The following is a 17269-nucleotide window of genomic DNA, read 5'->3' as shown; positions in this document are numbered from 1 at the left end:
ACTTTTGGCTGCGTTGGGTCTTTGCTGCTGCACGTGGGCTTTCTCTAGTTGTGGCAAGCGGGGGCTACTCTTCTGTGTGGTGAGCAGGCTTCTCATTGTGGTGGCTTCTCTTGTTGCAGAGCACAGGCTCTAGGCGCATGGGCTTCAGTAGTTGAGGCACGCGGGCTCAGTAGTTGTGGCACATGGGCTCTAGAGCGCAGGCTCAGTAGTTGTGGCACATGGGTTTAGTTGCTCCGAGGCATATGGGATCTTCCTGGACCAGGGATTGAACCCGTGTCCCCTGCATTGGCAGGTGGATTCTTAACCACTGTGCCACCAGGGAAGTCCCCTTTTCTTACTATATGGATGGCAAATAAGAGAGTTCAAGCTATAGCCTCCCGGCAGAAGGCACTAAATTCTTCAGCCAGAATAGAATTAGCTAATAAAATTTCTTTTTAAAAAGGGGAAAAAGAAGAGTGAATTTTTTTTTAAAAAGGAAAAAAAAATTTTTTTAATGTCTTCCATGGACCAGATGCCATTCTAGGCACTCTATGTTTTACTTGATAAATCCTCACACCAAATCTATCAAACAATTCTCACTCTCTCCATTTTCCACTATTAAGTAATTTGCTTCAGGGACACAACTACTGAGCTATGGAGCTGGGGTTTGGACTTAAATCTCTGATTCCATAGCCCTTGTGGTTCCTAGTACATGGGTATTTTTCAGCCCTTTTTAGCCATGTCCTACCCCCAAAGCTTTGCTAAGCATTCCCTTTGGTAGCTTATATCACAAAAATAATAGGCACTCTTTTTACTTTCCAAATATGAGTTATTATATTTAATTGTCAAATATAGAATTATTGTATGGTTGTATTTATTCTTCCAAAATGCACATGCATCCCAACTTCTCCGCAGGTTATAATGATACACCATTTCCCTCACCATTGCTATTGTGCCTTAAAGGATTAAAATAACATCAAGCAAAGAAAAATAATTGAAAAGAAAGTGGAGGAAATTTCTAAACAATGTAAAGAGTCATGAAGTTTATAGACACAATCACCTTAGAATAAGATATCCGAAATTCAAGTTTCGACCTCTTGGGAGTTGGCATCTTCATTTACACATTTGTGATATCCCACATACCTTAAGGAGTTGTGAAGATGAATTATAAATTTTATGCTATGCAAAATGCTTTGTAAGTTGGAAGACTGTACAAAAGAAGATAAAGTGTTCTTTTTGGATGCTAAGACATCTGTAACCAAATTGATCCCTAGGAATTGAATAAACCAATACTCATATTAGAAAGCAAGTGCTTTCTTCCTTAGGTACAGGTGAGCATAACACTCTGAAAGAAATCTGTCTCAGATGTCTATGGACATAAATTTCTAGAGAATGGAGATTTTTGTTTTATTTTGTTTTGTTTGTATATTGGACCCAGGAAGTATGGCCTAGTGAAAGACAGAAGACATGTTTTGGAGTCAGAAATCCTGGATCTGCACATAGTTTCTCCACACACGTTTTGAGCGACATTAAACAGACTTGTTCTCTCTGAACTTCATTTCCTTATCTTGAAAATTATGCATTTACCTACATCACAAGCCTATGGTAAAAATATGGGAGACAAAGTATATGAAAGTTCTATACATGCATAGTAATTATTACATTACATTCAATACATCAGCATCCCTGAATCGACCACGCATCAGAGAAAACACCAAGTTAGCTTCTGATAAAGTTAATTTTTATTTAAAAAATAAGTGTTATATATCCGTGTTGTTTCTAAAGAAAGAAAATATCTAACCCACCCGATCAAGTGTATAATGCTTTTTGATGGGGATCAAACCTTTCAGTTCCCACATATTCTTCCCTGAAATAGTAAGATGAAGTTCTTGTATCTCTTTAGTTTCATTTTTGTACATTTACATCCCAATACTATTTACTGAGCGAAGATATAATTTTCTTGATATTACATGTAGCCCTATTCAGCAGGGTCAGTAGCAAGAGTCGACTCTCCACAGCGCCACCTAGTGAGTTGGGAAGCACGTGCACACCAAGCCTCTACAACCAGTGTGGTCATTGCTGTTTCCCCAAGTTTCTGAGACATTTACACAATCTTATACTTATAGGTACACTACACATTGAGGTATATTAAAGTGAGAAAGCTGATTTTAGTTATCCGCTTAATATATATTAAATGTTTAAAAAAAGTATTGATTTCTTTTAAAAATATTTAAAGAAAATACTTTTAACAGACCCTGCACCCTTAGAATATGAGAAAAGCATGCTTCTAAAAGTATTTACAATCCTCTTTATACATATAAATCTAGGAATATTTGTGGGAAAATTAGCATTAATATTAATCATGAGGATTTTAGCAAATACTTTCCCCCAAAATGGCAAAAATTATATCCTTAGTCACCAATAAGATATGAAATGTGTTTTAGGAAGTGACAAAAAATATAAGATGCGTATAACTTGATGGGGTGGATGGATACTGATACAAAAAAATATCTGAATAGTCATGAAATGCCAAAGGTAAAAACGCGCGCGCACACACACACACACACAAAACTTCAAGCTGTGTGATGTACTTTTTCTGGGGTTACAAATACAATTGAGAGTCACCTTTATCTACATTGAAGAGGTGGTAGGGTAAAGAGGACTATGTCCTGAAAGACCTGGGTAATTTGCCAATACCTGCCCTGGGCTGATTCTTTTCCATTAAAAAGGATAATAGATTCATGACAGTCCCTGGAAAATTATCATGCAGTATCCTAGGAAACAGATGTCCATCAAACTCCATTCCATAGCTAACATGAGAATTCAGAGATTGCATTTTTATTCTCTTCCAATAATTTTTAAGTCTGAAATATTTAGAACATATGGAAAAGTGTAAAGAATAATAAGCACATATGAACCCATGTGAACCAATGTTAACATACTGCCCAATGTGTTTCAAATATTGCGTTTGTTTCTTTCTTTTGTTTTATTTTATTTTAAGGAATAAAATATTGCAGAAAGTGTTGAAGTCCTCTATGAACTCCTCTCCAATCCCATTTCCTTTCTTCCTACTCAGAAGTAATTGCAATCCTGAGATTAGTGATATGCACTAATTACCCAGGTCTAATAATATTAGAATTCATGCTGACAGTTCTCAAATAATATAAAAAGTACCTGGTGAGAATAGTCAAAGACAGCATGTGTTGCTTTTGCTTGTTTATTTTACTTTACAGCCCACATAGACCTGCTTAAAATCTACCCCGGTGTGGGGAAAAAATCAACTTTCAAAATGAAAACAAGTCAGTGTCTGTTAAATATGATGGCATTCTTTTCAGTCTGGGATAATTTTTTTTTTCTCCAGGCACAGCAGTCTTAGCCAAGGGACTCAATACTGCCTAATTTCTTTTGTTCTAACAGCTTTCTTCGCAATACTTCCCCCGTCCCTTATGTAGTATTCATTATCCAGAATGTTCAAGCTCATATTAGCAGTTTCCATCATCAACCAGTGGGATTTCTGAAAACGACAGCAGCATTTCAAATCAGTCTGCAGCCCTTTGCTGATACTGGCAACTCAGTGTCACTAAACTTTTGGGCTGCAGCTCCCCATCTTTGGAGCTGCACTTCCTGAAGGCTCTACCGTCTTAGAGCTATTTTCATCACCTCTATTTTTTATCAAATGAATCACAAAATCTCTCTTCATTCATTTCCTTTCTGAGATAACTTTTGAAAGCATTATAATAGAATAAACTTTGAAAATCTTAAGTTGCCTCTTGGTTCAAATTGTTTTCATCATAACCTGAGCAAGAATTTTGGAATCAAATCTTCCTGGCTAGAGGTGTGAAATATGTAACACAACCAAACAGAAATACGTAGGGGTGCTGACCATCTGGTTTTGCCTTCACTGGGGACCAGGGTCTTGGCCTGCTATCAAATTCCCCATGTTTTTATATATAATAATACCAAGATGGAGTATCTTTAACTTCAGAACTTTATGGAGACAAAAGGAATTGTCAGAATGACTGAATTCACATTTGCTATGAAATTTTATAAACAAGTTACTATGCATATTTATATGTAACAACACTTAGGGTTTGGCAACTGGTAATAAACTTTGACAGCCACAGCTAAGGGAACAGTTGTGGTGGTCATTATTCCACCTCTGTGGGGCTCTCCATCATTACTCTTTCCCTGGATGGTCTTAAATCCGAACCATTCTTGCTCTCACAGATGATTTGCAGCCTTCTATCATTTCCCCTGGGAGACTGCCAAATGTCGCCCCTCTCCCTCTCTGCCTCTGTACCCAGAGCCTGGTGTCTGCTGGGCAGCTTCTCTGCAGCTCTGAGATACATCTGAGCACGGGGCCATTGGAGGGGGATTGGAAGCAGTGCCTTCCGTAGTAATGGAGTTACAAATGGATCCTACATTTGCATCGTACTGCGATACATTCTGTGCAACATCAGTAGATATTCTCCAACCTCTTCATAAAAGTAATCTAGAAGTAACCAGGGCATTATGACTGAAGTACCTTCTTGCCCAGTCATTGGACTTAAGGTGTCCTTTGACAGTCATAGGGGACCATCAGAAACGATTGATCTGTTTTGACCTTCTTGTCCTAAAATATCTTGACTTGTAGAGCAGAATCTTGGCCACAAAAATGAGCTGAAAATCATCAATACCATATGAGAGTATCTTCATGGCCCTCTCTAGCTACAAGAAAGGGACAGCAACAGAAATGGAGATTCACTGACTCAAATAGTAGAAAAGGAAACGGAGATATTATGGTCAAATCCTATCTATATTTCAATTCTACTTCTTTCACAAACCCTGAATCTCTCACCCTACTAGTTAATGTCTTCCTTCTTTGAACTCCTGCTGCATTTCATCTCTACCATGTATTATCACATGGCTATATGCTAAACTGTGTACTCGGCCATTGGTCCATGTCTTAGGCTTGACTCTGCAATCTGTATTTGAGAGCAAGTGCTCTCCCCAATGAGAGTCCCTCTCAGCCTCTACCCTATTTCTAGGCACATGTCACATGCTCCATAAATACTACTGTTTAATAACAGAGCAGTCATGATTCACTAAGGACATGACTCACTAGGATATTCTTGGTATAGCAGCCTTCCCAAAATAAGAGCTAACATGCCACAAAACCAGAGCCATTGTCCTGCACTTCTTGAAATGGAGTAGGTATGGGATGAAAGTGGGACAGAAACCAGCAGCCTGTTCCTCTGATCCCACTGCTAGTTAAGACCTGCTCTGCAGCTGTTGCTACTGTTATAAGTCAGTACTGGTCTAAGTGCAGAGCAGATCTGTATGATACCAACATCACAGTGGATATCACAACATCACTGCCAATCTCCACATTAGAATGCCAACACCTTGCCTCATCCTTGCCTTCCCTCAAGTCATGCCATGAGCCCTAATCAGGAGTCTGCTTCATGGTGGATGTTCAAGGCAGATCACCCAATGTTCTGCTTTGGGGTGAAGAAGGGCTAACTCTAGATCAGTTTCTCTCTTTCATAGATTATTTTGCAACTTCTGAAAAAGAACTGAGTTGTGAGGCCAATTGTGATAGAATGCTATTGGATCTGTGACCCTAACAGAGAGGAAAAGAGACTTGTGTGATCTGCTGTGCCAATGAAGCATGAAATGAGAGTCGTTTCATTTTTTTCCTACATAACCCTAGAGCAAAAGTAAACCAACTGCTAGTTCTAACCCCCAAACCAAATGCCATTAGTATATAGAATCGCCCTCTTCAATGAATCTATAGCTCCTTCTCTCTATAACAATGCCCTTACACTATCCAAGTAACATCTACTTAAAATTAAACCAGAATGCAGACTCTAACGCAACAATTAGATCTCGATTTATTCATTCAGTCTGCAGACAATGCTTGGTACATGTATAAAGTCACTTGTGAATCCTATATATTTCTCAGCCCCTAAGATGTACGGTCCATCTTGAGAATGACAAGACTCATTTGACAAGGAAGTATTGGCCATAAATGGGAATTGTCTTGAGTCGCTATATTAATTCACTTAAAAGTAAACTCTATAAGTGGCATGGACATATATACACTACCAAACGTAAAATAGATAGCTAGTGGGAAGCAGCCGCATAGCACAGGGAGATCAGCTCGGTGGTTTGTGACCACCTAGAGCGGTGGGATAGGGAGGGTGGGAGGGAGGGAGATGCAAGAGGGAAGAGATATGGAACATATGTATATGTATAACTGATCCACTTTGTTATAAAGCAGAAACTAACACACCACTGTAAAGCAATTATACTCCAATAAAGATGTTAAAAAAAAAAAAGTAAACTCTATAAAGAAAAGGATCTCGTTTGTGTTGTTTTATCCCCAGGGCCTAGAAGGGTGAGTATCAAAACGGGTATTAACTAGATAACTGTTCAATGTTACATGAATTCGTGTAATTTAATTTCATTTTTCACGTATTTATGGTTTCTTTCTCCACTTCACTCAGCTTTTCCTACATCTGAGTCCTACCTGGAAGGCAGTCAGTCACATCTTAGGCTCACACTTCAATGCTCTGACTCAGTAATTAATGTGAGAGTTCGGAGCATCATGTTAGAGCCCAAAAGGAGGCTACTTGGGTGTAGTGATTAGAGGAAGTTCTTATGGTCCTCAAAACATCCTGTATGGGTGTCCTCCAAACGACATCACCGTCTTTCCATTTAAAAGTTAACTTCAACAAGTGGTGGACAAAGCAAACCCTAGCCAAACAATGAGAACACAGAAGAAAATGGATCCAGAAAAAAAAAAAAAAAAAAAAAAAACGCCATGAGACTATCACACATGACTTTGTCTGGTTAGTCCCATAGACATTCGGAGTAAAGGGTATGGAAGTGAGGAGTGAAGTATAGGATGAGGGCAGGGAGACTTTGCCAGCAATCTTGGATGTGCAGCTTCAGACTTAATTGAAATGGAAAGTTTAGGACTAAAAACCCCTTGAGCATCGTTGAAACAAGAAAGGACACTGAAGAACATTTAAATCATCTCTCCCTTGCAAAACAAACCAAAGAGTTGAGACATTTTTATGCCACATAATGGAAAGTCAGGTTTCAACCTTGCAGAAGAATAGGTGATTTTAAATTGCAAAATAGAGTTTGGGAATTAATAGTACCATTAACATTTAAAAATGCTGTCCTGAGCACATGCACTAGGAAATTATAACAACGTGAAGCTCCTGTATTTAACAGCTCACTGCTTCTATACACCCTGCTTTCAGAACAAACATGCCAAACTGAAGAAGGTGCACATTAGCCCTTTGTCATTATGACAGCCACAATCAATAGGCTTTTTCCAATAGCCCCTATACAACCTTAATGGTAACTGTGGTCCTCCCCCAGTTTTCCTCCCACACTACTTCCTCCTATGTCTTCTAAAACAAAGACCACAGCAGGACTTAAATATGAAATCTTTCAGAGATACCCACATTTTTTTCTCTTTTAAGAACATAACAAGACATTGCAATCAATTTCAATCTGTTTACATTACTCCATTGAGTTATACCTTTGGTCCTCAGGGGCAATCAAATCCAATCTGTTAGTGAGTTGTTAATATTTAGATGTAAGGAAAATATCAAATCAAAATGTAAACAGAACTCTCAAATCTCACAGTGCATGTAACATTAAAAAGAAGGCATGGATAGCTATATTCTTCTAATATTTTTGCTTTGAATTTTCATCACCAGCAGAATCACCGAGGCAGGGGAAAGGGAGTATCCCTGCCTCGCAGGCTCAACTTACCTCATTTGTCTTTTTCTCTTTGTAGCATTAAGGACATGCTTGGTTAAGCAGCAAAAAGATGCACATTTAATCATGGCTCTACCACTGAACAGTTGCATGGCTTTGAGCAAGAAATTCTTGGAGCTTTGGTTCCCCTGTTTATAACTCTATCCCAGACCCTTTCTTGAGTTCCAGATATGTAAATGCAACTGTCTTTCTGACATCTCCACCTTGACAATCCTAAAGCATCTCAATCTAACAAGAAACTAACCTGTGACCTCCCACCATGAAATTGGTTCTCTTCCATCATTCCTCACTCATCCACCTGAGCCAGCCAGGAATCTGAAACCCATGCCTGACATCACCCTCTCCTCTGACGTCCAATCTATGACCAAGTTTTGTTAAATTTAGACCTTTCATTTCTGCCCACCTCTGTCCATCTCCAGCACAGCACCACTCCCATTTAAGCCACCTTCACTCTCATCAGGACTACTGAGAGACTTCCTCACCAGTCTATCTCCACCTACTCTTTATCCTCTAATCATGTGTCCATCTTATCGGCATTCTTTTTAAAATACAAATCTGATAATGTCACCCCTCCACCTAAAATATTTCAGTGACTTAGTCTAGCTATTTGGAAATCCAGCAACAGTCTCTGAACTCTTATCACACAGTCCTTCTCTCAGTTGCTTGCCCCCCGCCACCACAGGGCCTTTGCACATGCTTGTCCCCTGCCTGCCATACTGCCTCTTCTCCAGCCAACATCTAGTCTTCCATCAGACCTCATCGCAATTCTTCTCAGAGAAGCTACTCTCACCTCCATATTATGTCAATTCTTCTAATAATTCATGCTTATACTATTCTTACAGTTGTAATTTTTCATCTGTTTTGTGATCATTAGAATATTGCCAGCTTTCCCATTAGACCAGAAGCTCCATAAGGGCAGAAGACAAATCTCACTTTTCTCACGTGACATGTGCACAATAATTACTTGATGAGCAATTGAATGCATCAACGAATATAAATAAATTAATAAAGCTATGAAATTAATAAAGCTATAAAATTAATAAAGCTCTGAACAGGAAAACCTACATCTATTATTTAACTTCTCTGTGCAATCACTAGCTGCATTAAAATGAAGGAAAGCCGTATAACTATAAGTCTAAAGTTGGCCTAATGTCAGATTTTACTGCTAGCATAAATAAATAGGTCTTGAAAAAGTTCCTATATATCTAATCCTTGAAAAGAAAGCAAACCATCTATCAAGACACTGCAGGAAAGTTATATAGGAAGGGAAGGTTTTGATGGAGAAGTTGAAAACTGGGAAGAAAGACTGGTCCAGACAAATGCTCACAAAGAGAACAGCCTAGATAAAAAATATCCGAGTGGAAAGGGGCAAGGGGAATATGGTATGGAGTACCCAAGAAGCATGAGCCACAGAAGGAGAAAAAGAGGTAGGAAATTATGAAATAATAGAGCTGAGTCATGTATCACCATGAACAACCTCACCTCACACAGGATCTGATTGGTCAGGTGCCCTGTAAAATAGTTCAGTTCTAAAAATTGAATTTTTTTGCTTGGGACAGCAGTTTTACTGCAGTGTTTTCATCGTTGGCAGCCTGAAAGATATTAGAGCAATGATCGTCTCCTGCCAACAGTGTGCTATTTTGTTGGCTGTGCTGATGGCAAAACAGTTTGCTTCTGGCTGTAAACGAGTTTCTTGATTACCTGCATTAAAAACCTCACTGCAGGTTCTATGGACAGATTCTGGGAAAGGACAGCATCAGAGGTACTTCAGAAGCTCCCAAGAGAGCCTAACACACACACACATACACACACACACACACACACACACACACAGGGACCTCTTAAGCACAACACAGAGGTAATGTCTATGGGGCTTTTTCACTGGACTAAAAAGAAGAGAGAAACATGTCACCCTTTATAAGAATAGGCACCTTTTGTGGAAAACCCTTTCCCAACACTGCATCTACACAGCCAAAACTCTAAGGGGCTCTGTGATTGGCTCAAGACCCCACTCAAGTTTTTACATCTCCAATCCTCCAAATATTTTAGGGGATAGTTGCTATTCCCCCTCCTTGGTGACAAGTACAATAAGCCCCCAAATTTGTGGCCTTCCCATAAGTTTTAAGCTCTTAAGCTGACAATTGGGACCTAGACCTTTCTCAAGGGAGTTCCCAACCTGGCAGGTGGACCGAGCAGCAGACTCAGGGCAGTACCTTGTCAGCCATTCCCTCCAGCCTTCTTGGCTCCTGGCCTTTTGCCCAGAGGTGGGATTCCACAGTTTTGGTGTATCAGAGCCCCAGAAGGCTTCTGCTGAGCCCTCTCCTTAACAACTATGTCATCCAAGACACAACTCTTGAAGGGAACTTGGTCTGGATCTCTTAGGGACCCTAGTTTCTGAAACAGTTCATGTCCTTCAAGTCTTTGGGGCTTGGGGGAAGACACAGGTGTGCAAACTTTTCCTCAGCTCCAGCTGGTTTCCATATCAAGAGAATCTCTATTAGCAGTTCAGAAAAGAACCCATAATTCTCTCCTGGCAAATTCAAACTCAGGTCTTTTGGGGAGCTTATCCCCAAACCCCTCCCGTATGTTCTTCCAATAAGACATTGGGATGCATCTGAGAATTAGGATCAGGAAAAGAGTTTCCTAATATTGCCATTCAAGCTAATCTCCAAAACTATAGAGAAGATGTCATTTTTTAAGGAATCATAGATATAAGATGAAAATCATGTCTCTCCAACCACATACCATGAAGGAAACATTATCTCAGAAGAAATGTTTGAGCAGAGGAAATAGGAAAAATATAAATTACTTTTAGTACTCAGATGAAACTCTGGTAAGGTATTGTGTTTAGTCTTTAGTAGCTGACTAATTTTCATCCCTGGGAAAAATCAAGAAACTATGGATGTAAAGGGGATCTTCAGAATACAGAATTGCCTCTATTCTTAAGTGACCCACCAAACCTTTCCAGTGATTGAGAACAATATATATGTTAGATTTAAGACAGCTATAAAAGTTGCCTAATAAACCCGATTACAAAATAATGGGAACATTAACCATACAAAATAAACCAAAGAGACTTGGTACACATTCAGTAACTCCTAAGCTTGGTTATTAATACAAATGTTACATCCAGTCCTAGTTTACATTGAGAGGAGAAGCTATTATATTTCTATTTCATGAAAGCATGACCTGGACCATGAGAAGACAACAAAAGGAACAGAAGGCAGAGGGAATGTTGCCTGACTCTAAAAGCTCCCAATATAATGCTAAGAAGCAAGGCATCATCCCTATGATTTATCTTTCATGTCCTCAAAAACCATCCTAAAATCTTCTAAACTGTTTGAAAAAATTTCCCCAAAAGTAGAAATAATATACTGATTGTTTATCTCACGATCCTAAATTTATACCTTTGACTATATAAACTATGTATGAATGCCACACCAAGTTTAGGATATAATTCACACAATTATGGTTTCTTAAGCCTACATCGAGATATAAGAGGTAAATCACTGCAGAGTTCTTTCATTTTTTTCCCCTAATATCAAACAATGACATCGAGAAGCATATGAAATGACTGTTCAAACTAGAGAAACGTTCAGTACCTCATCTTCCATGTTTCTGCTCTGAATGAAGAAAGTTCTTAAAAACTCACAATAATTACTGTGTACTTAACAGCTTCTTAAGTAGCCTCTGAACATGTGAGTATAATTCTTTTCCAGTGCTTTCTACAGTAGAAAAAGAATCAAGTTGTTAAGAAACTAAATGACTCTACCTACCCAGTCCATGAAATTATACATACAGACGATGTATACAGGACACAGTTCCCCACGAAATGTTAGTTACTCACACCCTGATGGCAGCTCAGCCTATTGGCTCCATGGCTCCAGATAAAGGATAGGAGGCTCAGATTCTAGTTAAAAGTAACGTCAAGAGCTTCCCTGGTGGTGCAGTGGTTGAGAGTCCGCCTGCTGATGCAGGGGACACGGGTTCGTGCCCTGGTCCGGGAAGATCCCACATGCTGCGGAGTGGCTGGGCCCGTGAGCCATGGCCGCTGAGCCTGCGCGTCCGGAGCCTGTGCTCCGCAACCCACGTACCACAGAAAAAAAAAAAAAAGTAATGTCAATTTTAAATTTTTCCGTTACTGCAGAAGAGGATCCATTCTATGTCCAAGTGAGAGAAGAAAGTCATCAACCTCAAAAGAAAAATTTACCTCCTTACCCAAGTCCCCGCCCCTCATGACATATGCAGGCATTCTTGCCCTTTGACCACAATCTCCTTAGTTGTTTCCAGAAGTTTACAGACTGTCTGAAGCCCGCACGTCACATACGCCCATTTCTGGCTCCTTCGGGTTCACCTTATTCTCCGCACACAGAATGGTGTTCAGGTATTTCCTTAATGTCTGGGCAGCTGCAGCAGGACCCCATCAAGTACCCTGAGGTATTGGGGCTTCAGCCATAATCCTTTAATGGGGTGGGTCCCTTCAGTCTTCACTGCTTTTCCTCTGTCCTTTCTCAAAAGGGTGCACATTCATGTTCCTACACATACACCATAATATTTGTGTTAACAACGGTCAAGGATAAGCAAACTTGGGTTCTTTACAGCATAGACCTGAAACTGGGACAGCACATGTGAGCCCAGCTGCCCGTCTTGCTCCTGTGGCCAACCTCAGTGGGCACTGCAAGTAATAAGGTGTGAAGTATGACCTTTGCAAAAAAGACCATGAATGGATGAAGCTCCCTCCACATTTTTATGGAAAAACTAAAGGAAAACATTAACAGAAGAGGGTAAAGAGCTTGAGGCTGCCTACAATTCAAAGCCCTATTTACTCAAAAGTCTGGCTAGATTTCTACAGATTTACTCAAAAGCCCAAATTCATTTAATGTTGTCACTACAGGTGGGTCTAACTATTTGGATTATGATGATTTCAGGGGCCGACTTTTTACAGGTTGGGAGAGTCACCAAAGAAGGCCCTTCTCGGTTTTCTGTGTGACTTTAAGAAACTATAGTCACCACGCTGTACATTACATCCCAGAACTTACTCATCTCATACCTGGAAGTTTGTACCCTTTGATCACCTTCACCCATTCCCCCCACCCAACCCCTGCCCCCAGCAACCACGCATCCAGTCTCTGCTTAAAATATACTTGTTATATTATTTCACTTAGAATGTTTCTGTAGCCCCATATTCAAGGTGTATCTCTTGTAAACAGCCTACATATAGGTGAATTTTGTTTTTAATCCAGTCGAACAACCTTTATCTTCTAGTGTTTTTAATCTAATTGCATTAGGTATAATTACTGATATATTTGGGTTTAAATCTACAAATTACTATTGTGGATTTTTTGGTCCCACCTATTCTACATTTCTTCTTTCTCATCTTCTTGCCTTATTCTGTATTAAGTAGTATTTTATTATTCTATTTTCCCCTCTATTAGCTTCCCAGCTAGACAATACAATTCTTTTACTATCCTTGTAATGGTAACCATAGAAATTACAAATGCACTCTTGTTTTATTAAAATCTAATTTAAATTTGTGGTTTTATCCATCATTGAACAATGCAAGGATCTTTGAACATATTAATGCCATTTACCCCTTCTGTCTTTTGTACTATTGGTATCATGTATTTTAATTCTCTCTATATTTTAAACCCCACAAGTCCTTACTGCCTTGGTAGCTCTCTGATCTGCATGCATACACACCTACACACACACACACACACACACACACACACACTCAGATTTTCTGGGGGTTTTTTCCTATGGAAGAATTGGTCAGTAACCAGCTAGTCTCTCACTGTTGGATATGGAAATCCAAATAACTCTATCTTTTTTTTTTTTTTTTTTGCTGTACGCGGGCCTCTCACTGTTGTGGCCTCTCCCGTTGCAGAGCACAGGCTCCGGACGCGCAGGCTCAGGGGCCATGGCTCATGGGCCCAGCCGCTCTGCAGCATGTGGGATCTTCCTGGACCGGGGCACGAACCCATGTCCCCTGCATCGGCAGGCGGACTCTCAACCACTGCGCCACCAGGGAAGCCCCAAATAACTCTATCTTAAATGGGATTAGTAAACCATGATTTATCTGCTAATGTTTCTAAAGATCCCATTTGTCAGATCCTTAAAATACAGTCATAGATTTCATATTTTCATCAGCAGTTGACTATGATTTCTTTATTTAATTCAAGGATTAGAGAACTACAGCCCATGGACTGTCAGGCCTGTCGCCTGTTTCTCTAAATAAAGTTTTATTGGAAAACAATAGCCATACCCATTTGCATATTGCCTATGGCTGCGTGTACCCTACAGAGACCACATGGCACACAAAGCCAAAAATATTTACTACCTGACCTTTTACAGAAAAACTTTGCTGATGCCCTGATTTTGAAAATCAAGTCTTGTATTGATTCTTACCTCCTTTATCTGTATTCCAACCTAATCTGGATATCTCTGGTAAATTAATATTCCAAAACTCAGGTCTAATCACATCACTAATCACACAGTGTTCTGCCTTATATGAGTTATTTGTATGAACTTATTTCATTTTCTTACTAAAATATTTATAGTATTCCTTTTTGAAAGCAGGATTTGTCCATCATATTCTAAAGTTCCTTTTTACTATGCTACATGTGATAGGTGATACATAGTCAATATTTATTCATGTAATTGAATAACAAATTTATTCATTATTAGAAGACATAAGATGTTCTTTTTTTTTTTCTTCTTGCAGTACGCGGGCCTCCCACTGCCGTGGCCTCTCCCGTCGCGGAGCACAGGCTCCGGACGTGCAAGCTCAGCGGCCATGGCTCACGGGCCCAGCCGCTCCACAGCATATGGGATCCTCCCGGACCGGGGCACGAACCCGTGTCCCCCGCATTGGCAGGCAGACTCTCAACCACTGCGCCACCAGGGAAGCCCAAGATGTTCTTTTTTACTCTACCGTCTGAACGTTAATGTTAGGCATCTGGAATGATACATATTATTTCCAACTCATTTCACTGCAATTTCACTTGAAAATAATTCACCACCACCTCCCACGGGCTGCTTCCCTCAATGCCACACATCATCCCCCCATAGACCCCAGTTTTATCCTTCTGTCCCAGTCTCTTACTCCCACTGGCCAGTTCAATTTGGAGCCCTCTTAGTCAATTAAACATTCCTCCTTCCAACCGCATCCTTCTCAGTGTTCATGAGATGTGCTGTTATTTGTCTTGTCCTTTGGCTCAGAAGTCATGATTTATCAGATAAATCCTGCTCTGCTAAACTACAGTAAGAGCCAGCCAGCCCACTTCCCCACTCTCCCCTCTAGTCTAAAGACATAGGATTTAACTAGAAGCATAAATGAAAATAAAACCTGAGCAACGTTTCTCCTTTATTTTCCTGTTCAGAGACTCAAATCTCTAAAGAACAGTATAGATGACTCCTCTAGGTGACTCAGCAGACGTAGAGAAGTTTTGGGATGGGCAGGACAAACTACAAGGCTACAATACACATCAAAACTTCATCTGAAAAGGTCCCCAAACCAACTCTTTCTACACCCCCTTTTTATCACTGAGACATATTTAACTCAGAGTTTTGCATAAATTGTCCTTTACAACATGGGTCTTCCTTGAAATGCTTATCAGGTTGTATAGAAATGACTTCCTTAGTGATAAGTATGGGAAGTTATAAGTAAAATAGTTTTTTCCACTGCAAATTTCTCAGAGCCTTCACTATTCTCACGGGCACCATGGATCTGGGAGGGATGGGTGGATACACAGCAAGTTACCTTCCCAAGCTCATTTCGCCTCACTTTTGGAGATCAGCCATTAGTGTCTTGATGGACCACCAGTGTTCCCTCTGAAAACAGTTTAGTAAATGCTGATAGAACTCCCAACTCCAGCTAGGGCTCTAAAGAAGATGTTGAACACCCAGTTGAACTGTCTTCCTCTCATTACTGCTCTCTACTGAAATACTATTGCACTGTCAGCTTGAAGTCAGCGTTCGCACGAAAGCTGAAATTCTTACAGCACAGTATTCCCAGCAAGGACTAGGCTATCTGCCTGTGAGCTTGCCGGGGGAGCTGTGAGGTCTAACATAACACTTGATGGTGGCTTGATTCTAATTGGATAAATCTGAAGTTAAACAGCCACAGCAACTGAAGAAAACCTAGTCTGTAGTCTTTATACTTCTCTATATTATTATTTCATTTTATCTTGTACGTTTGGTTTGAAATCACTCTAAATGATATTCAGGGTCCAAAAGGAAAGTAAATTACAATTCTACCCCCCGATTCCTTACCTTATATTTATTTGCCTCTCCCCAACCTCTCCCTTGGCTGTTTTTTCCTTAAAAGAAAATAGTCCTGCCTGGTTTGCTATATGTTTCTTTTTCTTCTCTGGGTAAGATTACTAAATCAGTTGGTTATTGGTTTATCACCTGGACCAGCTTGTTGTAGAAGCAATTTTTTCAAGCCTATTTCTCATCTCTAACACACTGAGGGAGACTGCAGGATTAGTTTATGAACAGATGCACACTGCAGCTTCCTCCGATAATGAAACCATAGGAAACATGTTTAAGAAGCAATCCCATCAGTCCAGGGCTTCCCTGGTGGCACAGTGGTTGAGAGTCCTCCTGCCGATACAGGGGACACGGGTTTGTGCCCCAGTCCGCGAAGATCCCACATGCCGCGGAGCGGCTGGGCCCGTGAGCCATGGCCGCTGAGCCTGCGTGTCCGGAGCCTGTGCTCCACAATAGTGAGAGGCCCGCGTACCGCAAAAAAAAAAAAAAAAAAAAAAAAAAAAAGGTAAAGAAGCAATCCCATCAGTCCAGAAGCAGTTATGAAGCCACTTGTGATGATCAGAGAAGCCTGGTGGCATGCTAGTAAGACATGGATGACAGAGGAAAGTTATAGGTCTCTAAACTATTTCATGTTCTGCTGAATTTTTCAAAAACCACTTCCAAGCCTGTTATTTTACTACCGCTGTTAAAAATAGAAATGGCTTCCTCTCAGAAACTTGAAATATTCTTGTAAAGGGTTGTCCCCTTGCAGAACTAGTAAGACATAAAACTGTATCCACATGCATTTCTCCTCTCTTCTCCTTTCCCACACTGTACCCCTTCTAACATGGGATGAAAAGGGAAACCTGAATATGATTATTCAGGCATAATTTGGTCACTTGATTCCCAACGACCCACTCATCTCAATCCTAGGAGTGTATTCTAGAAAAACAGTTTAACAAAAAACATTACGTGCATCAATAAGTTGCTGTAATTTATAGCAGAAAGAAAAGGATATAACATAAGTACTTAATAAGAGGGAAATTTTCAATAATTTATCTACAACATAAAATTTGATAGCCCTTTCAAAATGTAGACATAGAAATATTGTATATGTTAAATAGAAAGGCAAAATATATAAATCTTAAACTCTGAAAGAAACATACACACATACGGATATACTGAGAAAAGCAAATTAATGCACTGGGTAAATTTACCTTATAAAAATTTATATCAGAAACCATCTCATCAGCTTCAC

Source organism: Mesoplodon densirostris, chromosome 14, assembly GCF_025265405.1.
Source record: "Mesoplodon densirostris isolate mMesDen1 chromosome 14, mMesDen1 primary haplotype, whole genome shotgun sequence".
Taxonomy (NCBI): domain Eukaryota; kingdom Metazoa; phylum Chordata; class Mammalia; order Artiodactyla; family Ziphiidae; genus Mesoplodon; species Mesoplodon densirostris.
The sequence above is the reverse complement of the archived record's forward strand: the minus strand, read 5'-3'. Positions refer to the sequence as shown.